This window comes from Gouania willdenowi, chromosome 13, assembly GCF_900634775.1.
Source record: "Gouania willdenowi chromosome 13, fGouWil2.1, whole genome shotgun sequence".
NCBI lineage: Eukaryota > Metazoa > Chordata > Actinopteri > Blenniiformes > Gobiesocidae > Gouania > Gouania willdenowi.
The window spans coordinates 41,497,535-41,507,568 of record NC_041056.1 but is presented as its reverse complement, the minus strand read 5'-3'; positions in this window follow the sequence as shown (position 1 = coordinate 41,507,568).

The window sequence follows — 10,034 nt, the reverse complement described above, 5'->3', positions numbered from 1 at the left end:
AGCAGAACTGTGTAAGGACCGTCCCACCGTGGATAGCACCAGTGTTTTCTTTAATCACCCTGGATGAGGACCCAATCACCAGGACGCAGGGGATCTGAAACGGTAAGAGAGACGAGCAGTGTATTAGCTTTAACAATTTCAGCATCTGTGAATATTTAAACATCCATTTTGTTATTGGATCCAACTCTCCCTCCTGTCCTGCACCCACTTAGAACTGGTGAGGGTAGGTGAAAAGGTCGTCCTGTGACAACCTCAAAGGGGGTCAAACCCTGGTGTGTTTGGTGTTATGCGCATGTACATTTCTAACCAGGTTAAACACTCTGGCCAGGGCCTGTTTGTTTGTTCTACAGCCCTTTTTTTAATCTGTTTTTAATGGTACCATTGTTGCGTTCTACCAATCCAGCACTGGCTGGGTGGTAGGAGCAGTGAGTTTTAATTCAATGCCCATGGCTTCTGTCACAGAGTATACTCTGTTAACAAAATGGGGTCCATTGTCGCTCCAAATCTGTCGTGGATGCCATGTTGAGGTATTATACGTGTCAAAGGGCCTTTGCCACTGTCATGCATCATTTGTTTTAGCGGGCACTATGGTGACCATTTTGAGAATGAGTCCACCAGAACCAAACAATACGTATACCTCTGAATAGTGTGCAGTGTTATGAAATCCATCATAAGACCTAAAGGATATGTACCAGCTGGTGTTTTACCCCGAGGGGCCTAACATTACCCTGAGGGTTATGACGGGACACAGAGGATACACTGACGACAAAATTTTTTTAAAATGGGTTTGGGAGTCCTGTGGTATATGAAATGACTGTTTGACTATGTCTACCATCACTCCCTGTGAGACATGGGCCAACCCAGGCTCATTCTAGCAACGACGTCAAACAAACATCTAGGCAAACACGCTTGTCATTTAACATAAATACTCCGAGTCATTTTTAACAGCACCTTCATAACATTTTGTTTTTTCATTTTCAGGAGCATTAGCATGCATATCAATCAGGACTTCATCCGGCAAGCAAGTGGTACAACATCAACAGGCAACAACTGAACAGTAAGTGCTTCAGTAAAAGCACTTTTTAGCTTCAACATCAGCTTTCGCATTACCCAGAGAGACAGCATCAGTGGCGCCAGTATGTGCCTTGCATTTACATATCGCCAATGATGTAGGTAAGAGGACTGAAGCAAGAAGGTCTTTTACAGGGAGGCATGTTGCTGCACAGGCCTACCACTAGATGTCTTCATACCTCTCCTAGCCCACTGAGCAGCAACAAAACATGGACTGTGGAAAAAGCATACTGGCTATCAGTGGTAAATTGTGACTTTCTTGCCTTTGAAAAGTCTACAGGCCTCTGTCAAGGCCACGATTTCAGCTGCCTGTGCAGACTGATTTCCGCCAATTTGCCTGATTTCAACACAGTGTCGCATGTACTACTGCATAACCAGTATGATTGTGTTCCATCAGGTGCTGTGAGGAGGAGCCAGCTACAAAAACTACATCTCCGTCTTCCAATGGAATGTCTGTCAAATCTGGACGTGGCTTGCATGTCACCGACACTAACTGTCCACAGTCAGCGGTGTCCCTCGTCAGCGGTTGGTATCAGTAGCTGGGTTAAAGCAGCACAGCGCTTTAGAGTGAGGTGGCTGGGTCAACAAAGGTGTTAGTAAGTGTAAAAACCTGGCAGGAGATAAGAATGACATTTTTGTTTGTGTTAACAGGATGTCAACTGCATGGCTGACTAACAGTGTCAAAGGATGGAACAACACTACTTTCAGGCAGACGCGTGCACAGCCATGGCTGCGGCGCAAACCGCCTGAACGCAATGGGGAAGTGCCCTAGCCACATCATCTAATCGTTAGAGTAATAGGCTATTGGTCGTTGCTTCTCACCATATTCTGTAGTAGTACTGATGTCATGTAACCGTTCTTACAGTCAACAGACTGTGTAAATGGCTTGTTGAATCTGAGCGCCATCACCCCTGTTCCTGTTATGATTTGTTTCACTTTTGTAAATGCTTCTTCCGCTTCAGGTGTCCACTGCAAAGGGCGCTTTAAGTTTGATGTGTATCTAACATTAGGTTCTGTAATGGGGCAGTTATGATAGCATAATCAACGATCCACGACCTGCAATAATTCGCTAGGCCTAAAAAGGCCATCATTTGTCTGACGGTAAGCGGTTTTGGTGCCATTTGTACTGCTTCCTACGTGATGGTAGTAAGTTCTTTCCCTTCAGCTGAAATGTTATGTCCAAGGAAGTTACTTTTTCCTGTGTAAATTGGAGTTTTTCCAATGAGGCCTTATTTCCTGTTTTTGCCAATGGTGTGAACAGCCCTGATTGCCTCTGTTTCATTTTCCGCTTTGGTGGGACTTGCCATAAAATGTCATCAACATAAACAATTATCTTGTGTGTCTCTGGCCACGTGTGGGGCTGATGCATCTGTTAATCTCCGCTGTAAAATCGTAGGGCTATCACAAAACCCTTGTGGAAGCGAGTGTAAGAGTATTTTTTGTTCTCAAATGTGAATCCAAACCATCCCTGAGCTGTAATATGAAGAGGAATGGAGAAAAATGCATTATAAATCAATTACAGTGAACCATTTTTGATGAGGCCGTAATTCATTTAACAATGTGTGTGGGTCTGGTACTTTGGAGCTCGTGATTTAACAGCAGCCTGATGTACTGCTCTTAAATCATGCACCATTCTCCAGCCCCCTGTGGCTTTTTACAGGGAAGATGGGGGTGTTGCATTCAGCTGCGTCATGTTCCTGTACACGCCTGCAGTCGGTAAATCATTAATAACAGGCTTATTCTGTCTTTTGCATCTGATTTGAGTGGATATTGTCTAATTCGAGGCCTGTGGGATGTGGCTGGATCTATGGTTACAGAGTTGCGGTTGTCATAAGTCCAACATCTGTTTTTGATGTAGCCCCACAGACATGATGGTACTGAAGGGAAGTCAATCTGATTTCAGAGTGCACATAGACATCATGCATCCAAATGCCAGCAGGGGGCGCCAAAGTACACAGTTCAACATTCGTTTTTTCACAAAGCCACAAAAGGAGCCTCTGTATGTGAATACATGTCCTCTCTTTCCTCCAAAGGTCACTCCTGACAGGAAGTGCAGCCAACAGATCATTTGCATCTTTCCACTGTTTATGTGCAGGTTTTTGTAAGCATATATGTGGAAACCGTGGGGGTGTTATTAGTGTCAGCTCTGGAGGCAACGTCACTCTGATGAAATCATCCATCTGGAGAACAACAAACGTCTGTCAATGTTATTTTTCTGTGGTTGACAATCGAAGAAACTTTCCTCCCAGGCTTTTAGCACTGCTCTGCCCTCAGGGGACAGGTCTGGTCGCCCGTAGCCAGTCTGGTTGACCTGGCAGGGGTCCATCAGGTCTGACATAAATCATTGTAACATGTGGTGGCCACTTGTCTGTGCTTCTGTGGGAAAGACAAATGTTTTAGCTATTTTAGCCCGCAGTTCTCCAAGACCCAACCACTGACCAGGGGCCTGTTGACACTGGATCCAATGTATAGAATTTATTAGGAATGACTGGGCTTTGCAACACCATAAGTGATTCTTTAGTATCTGATAAAAATTCTTTGGCACTATTCCATTAGCCGTTGGCACTAAACTGATCTGTAACTACTGAGGAGATCTCTTCCCATTAAATTGAAGGGACAATCAGTTGTCAAAATAAATGGGTGTGTGTGATATGAACCATCTTCATCTTGCACAATGACCTCCTCAGACCAACATGGCATATTGAGGCTTTTCCACCATACCCCTATGCCAATAACCTTTTTGGAGTGACTACCGCCCTCCACCTATCACGGAGGACAGAAACATCAGCCCCTGTATCACACAGAAAAGTGACTGGTGTTTGTTTTGGTCCCACCAACAATGTACGTTTTGGGTATTTGTCATGGTGTTAATGTTACAGCTGCATATGGAGAGAAATCACAAAATGATTTGGATTTAAAGGTGGGGGGATGTTCATATTCTGCAGGTAAATCATGTCATATTGATCAGCATCCTCATCTTGCCCTAAAAAGGCTATGTCACACTCTATGGTTTCATTATCTGTTCCGGAGTCACTGATGACATTTTCCTCCGGCCAGTCCTGGCGTCACTGCCGAGGAGTTGCCCGAACGACGTATGGTCTGTTTTTTGTTTTCTTTTTGGGCAATCTCTTGCCATATGTCCTTCCTCATGACAAATTAAACATTGTCTTTTTCTCGATCTATTTTGCTTGTTTTCCTCATCAGGCGTTCTGGTGCGATATGGCTTTTTTCCCTGTCTTTTAAACCCTGAGCGTTGGCTCACTAGGGCTGCAGCCATGGCCTCAGCCAATACATTAACATTAGCTGACTCAGTTTTTATTTTCTTTCTTTCAGTGACTTCATAAGCATGTTTCGGCCCATTCCATTAGCTCTGGAACAGTGAGGGTGCGGTGTGTGACACAGTTTCTTTTTATGAAATCTGACACGTTTGGCAACAAACCACTGATTAACCACATTTTTAGCTGTATTTGGTATGGATTATCCGCCTGCGGAGAATGAGGAAGCCCGCTATTAGTCCTAAAAACCGTTTCTAAACGGGCACGATATTCCATTGGCGTCTCGTCTGATTTCTGACGACACGCACTTATTTCTTCGTGGCTTGGGGGTTTTAGTGTAAGTAACTCTCACTCTTGCATCAGTGCTTCAACCTGCTGTCGCAGCTCATTAGAGTTATGTGCTAGGGGCTGACGGTTAACTTGTCTCCCGGTAAAACCGCCCACCACTACTGGATATCGGTGTCTAAGTGTTAGTTTTAAAACCTTTTCCACCTCCAGTCCATTTAAATGCCATGTCTCAATCAACCCACGTACTTGTTCAGCATAAGCAGTCGGGTCTTTTCGACATCACATACGCCCCTACAGGCATCTAATGCCTCTTGTTCCGTCCATGGCCGAAACAACACAGCTGTGGGGGATGTGCACCCTGTAATGGATCCTGTGGGTTGAGAAGTTCTCCTGAACGAGGATTAGCCACCTCAATCATAGGCAAAATTGGATATAGATTTTTCTCTATTCCCGTCTGAGCTACATGATATGCTCAACCTCCTCACTGTTAACACTTTCTTTCATCTGTTTTTGACTTTTGTTTAGCTGCCCTAGTCACAGGTCCCTTTGTTTCTTGCCTACAACTGCACCCCCCTCTTGTAAACCCCCTGCGGCCCCATTCTGTTGCTGATTTGTCTCCTCAACTCTACGCGGTGCACACACGGTCTCATCACAAGGCTGTATTTTAGCTACTGCTAACACTTTCTGTTTCCTTCTCTCTTACCTTTCTCTATCTGTTTTTTCCTAATACTCATAGCATCTTTTCCAGATACACACTACTCTTAAGTGGTCTGCTATTAACTCAGCCTGCTTAGGACGTAACTTTTTTAATGCCTTCACTCTCTTCCCTCACAACAGATAGACACTTTCTCTATTCCAGCTTCATCTGACAATTTCCCTGCAAACCCACAATTTTTGTACCAATCTTCCAGATAGCAACAACTACCGGGATACTTTCTCTGCATGAATTTCACATCATTATTTCCATCAATGCTTTACGCTGCGCGTTACCCATGTTCTCAGCACAGGATTTAAGACACTGTCAACACAAAGAAACCACACAACAACTCCCGTCTGCCCTCTGTCCCTTTACCACGCCGTGTGGTATTACGTCACCCACCACGTCTTCACTCCCCGTTGTACGTCACGGGTACTATGGTGAAAAGAAACTTCTCACCTCGTCAGTGCTCTCCCTGGTTCGTGGGACCCGTCACTCCCCGTCCGGGTCGGCGCCGGAGCAAACTATGACCTCCCCTGCAAAGGAGGGGTGCCGCAGTTTTTACTAATGGTCCGGTTGCGCCCGCGCCGATCCAGAAGAAAAGATGTAAGGTCCCGGGTTTCGGCACCAGTGAATGTTAGGTCTAAATACGTTAAGACCGTTGCTCAATCACAACTCAAGAGAAAAACACTATCTGACTTAAAAGGCGACCAGAGGCAGAGAGGTGCGAGCTGCAGCTCGGAGAAAAACCCAACAAAAAGAGACACAAAAAGTCCGATATAAGTTGGATTGCTCTGACGGTGATGCCTCAGAACTAGGTATTTATTAGAAAACATAGACCACACCCAGAGGGGCTGTGCAACAACGCTCTGGGTGCAGGGTTAATACCATATATGGTAACACAAAAACTTTGGGGGAGAAACAGCTCATATGTCCATGCAGTGGGTCACATACCCCACACTGGCCCAAACTAGTTTAAACCAGCTATGGTGACAATGGATATGTTTTGCAAACACACACACACACACACACACACACACACACACACACACACACACACACACACACACACAGTTAATCATGGATAATTTCATATTCTAACTATCGTTTAATCATTTAACTATAACTAATAAAGTAATAAGAAACCACACACACTATAACATATCTTACAGATATAAATAAAAGTAACTTTCTACAGTACTTACAAGTAACAGAGGCAATAAAGAAAACTACTCCACTAGACTTTACTTTACAACCTCCAGAACTGGCTATATATATGAAAAAAATCTCAACAAAATCAAAAAAACTCTCAAAAATATACAAAGCACTCTCGAACACTAACTGTAATTACTTACCAATCGCGAAGTGGGAGGCCGAACTCTCAATCACCCCGAGCACTGATTTCTGGGCAGAAATTTGTTGTAATACTTTTAAGATGACAAAAAACACAAACCTTCAGCTAATTAAATACAAGGTCCTCCACAGATCCCACATTACCCAACAGAAAATGCATAAAATGGGCTTCTCAGCAACAGACATCTGCTCTCAGTGCACCCAGAATACAGCGGATTCCTATCTACATGCCTTATGGCTTTGCTCCCCAGTTCAACACTTTTGGATTCTAATCACTGAAAAACTGTCCTCCTTTTGGACTGCAGGATTCCTTTATCTCCAAATCTTTGTTTGATTGGAGACTTGACAATGCTTCAACCTCCAGCAAACCAATCACAATCAATCCTTGCGGCACTAGCCATAGCAAAAAAAACAATATCACTAAATTGGAAAGACAAAAAATCCTTAAACATAAACCAATGGCAAAATCTCCTCACAGAATTTATTTCCATGGAAAAGATGTCTGCTCTCAGAAAACAAAAAAAAATAACGTGCTTTGAGGAGCGTTGGACTCCTTTTTTAATTACATTAAATCTAAATTTTTAAAAGCCTGATGATCTAGCCTGCAAGCGACTGCCAGCACCACTCTTTACTAACGCACTAGCCCAACTGTAGGCCTGGGCCGCCTTGGGCCTCTGGGGTGGTCTTGGCCAGGATGGCTGGGGTGGGTTGCCGGGGTGCCTTGTTGCCTCGGCACGGGTGTGCATTCCTTCTGGGTGTTCACGAGGTCCCGGGGCTGTTTGATTTGGCGCTGTTGCCCCTTGCATGCGCATCTGGTTGGTCTCTGGGGCTGGGGCCCTGCGTGCTCCCCTGCCGCTCCTTCCCCTTGCTCCCTGTCCCCCTGTCTCGTCCCCCCCCCCCCCTCCTCCTTTGCTCTTGCGCCCGCCATCCTGTTGGGTTGGGTTTGGGGGGCTCCCGTTGGCCTGGGGCACTGGTGGGGGGCTGTGGCTCCCGCCTGGGGGGCGGGCGGTGCCGTGCCAGGTGGGTTGGCTGGGGGGTGGTCTTGTTGTGGGGCCTGGGGGTGGGGTCCTTGGCTCCGGTCCGGGGGGGTCCGGGGTGGGGGTGGCTTTGGGGGTGGCTGCTGCCCGGGGTCGGCGATTGCCTCCTGGGTCGCTGGGTGGCGGGGTGTGGCTGTGGGTTGCTCCGTCGGCCCTTGCGGGTCCTCGGCTTGGCTCCCTGGGGCGCACCTTTGCCAGGGATGCGCGACGAGCCCGGCGGGGCCCCCTCCGGGGCTTTTTTGTATGACCGCAATGGCCCGGGGTGTGGCCGTTACGGCTAGAGGGGTGGGGTGGGGGGTGCTATGGGGCCTCCCCGGGGGTCGTATTGGGTGGGTGTGCGGGGGCGCGGCGCGTGGTTCTTGGCCTGGTGGATCTGCGTCGGGATTGGCTGGTCTGCTGGCTGGGTGCACCGGGCGCCGTGGGCGCAATTCCGGGGCGGGGGTGACCCGGGGGCGGATCCTTGGTCTACGTGTCCGGGGGAGTGCTCTCCTGCCATCTGCCCAGGGACCGGCCGCGGCTCGTGGCGGCGCTGCGCGGCCTTGGGCGGGGCGGGGCTGGTGGCCTCGGGCCCGCTGTCGTCCGGGGTGTGCTGGCGTCGGGGGGGTGTCTCGTGCCGGTGCGTGGGTCGTCGGGGATCGCCTCCGTGGGGGGGGGGGTGCTCTATTGGCGCCGTTGGTGTGGGGGTTGCGGTTTCCGGGCTGGGGGTGCTTCGGTACTCTGGCTTGCCGGTCCGTGGCTGGCGGGATGGCCCTGCTTGGCGGTGGATGGCTTCTCTCTCGTCGGGGGGGCCGGGGCCGCCTCCCGGTGGAGGTTATGTATTGTGGCGCCGGGGTGGCCTGTGCTGGCCCTGGTGCGGGCACGGGCCGCCCCCCTGCTCGGCCGCTCCCCTTGGCGGCGGGGTGGCATTGCTCCGGGCCGGCGGGCGGCGGGGTCGCCCCCTGGGGCACCGGGGGATGGGGTTGGGTGCCTGGCTGTGCCCGGGGGTGGGGGTGTCGCCGTGCTCCGCGGGGCCGGCGCAGTCTGGGGGGTGCCGTGGGGGGGGTCTCCGGCTGTGCTGCTCCGGGGCCCGCAGTGCCACTTGCCCGTCTGCGCCATCTACACTCTCGCGTGGCCCGCCATGCGGACGGGCCCGGCTCACACCGGACAGGCCTCCTACATGTTCACTTCATCCCACTCCCAGCTGGTCTGGCTCACTCACAAAATGCACCACACACCCATACCCAACCCTTGGGGGGCTGGATGGTGGGGCTGGGGGTGGAGGGGGGCCGCCACCTGTGTTACTATATAGTGGCGTGGGGGCGGCACTCCCACCTCTAGTTGCCCTACTAATCCCTCCAATTTTAATCACATCTCAACATGCCACCCCCCCGGAGGGTGTATCATCATTTACACCCTCCGGCCTATTACACCACATACACATAAATCCACAGAGGCTGGATGGGGAGCACCGCTCCCCTCCATCCCCCTTCTTTTAATTACACACCATACATTCACCAAACACACACAGTCACACAGGGGATCGGGAAGTGCCTCTCCATTGGGGAATGGAGAGGCACCATAACAGGGTGGTGGGTTGGTACACATATTTGGGCCTCTCCGGTGGGGGCCTGGCCCCTCTGTTGGTGGCTGGGCCACTGCATAGAGTAAAAGTACATCAGGATGGTGCGGTCGGGCGTGGCGGTGGGTCTCGGTGGGGCTTTGCCGGGGTCTCTCCTTGCGGGGTCTTTCCGGGCGGTGTCGGCCTGGTGGGGGCGCGGGGGGTGCCTCTCCCCCTTGGGTGTGGCTTGGTGCTTGTTTTCGTCTCCTGGTGGCCTTGGGGGCGGGCCCGTGTGTGCGGGCCCGGGGCGGCCTGCCTGGCCGGTTTGGGGGGTGGGTGTGCTGGGGGGGTGGCTGGTGTCCTCACCAGGGTTGGGGCAGGTTGTTTGGCGCCTCGGATGATGCTGTTTACTGGGGGGCGGCGCTAGCTGTTCCGGTGGTTGAGGTTGCTTTCGGCCGCCTGGTGGGTATGTCCTGCCATCTGCGGACTGGTAGGTGGGTCCGGGGCATCTTTGGCTGGGGCTGCTGTCCTGCGCTGGATGTTGCCGTTGGGGTGCCTCCGTCCCGCGGTGGGGGTCGCCGGTTGCTCGCGGACCGGCGGGGGGCGCTGCCCCGTGGCTTGCGCTGTCCGGGGGGCGGCGGGCCCTGGGCTGCTGGCCTTGTGCCGTCTGGGGCTGTGCGGTCCTGCTGGGCTGTGGCCGGGTCCTGGCCGGGGTGGGGGGCGCGTCCCGGGGGGCTTGGCCCGGGGGCTTGCCTTGGGGGGTCCTGGTCCCGGGG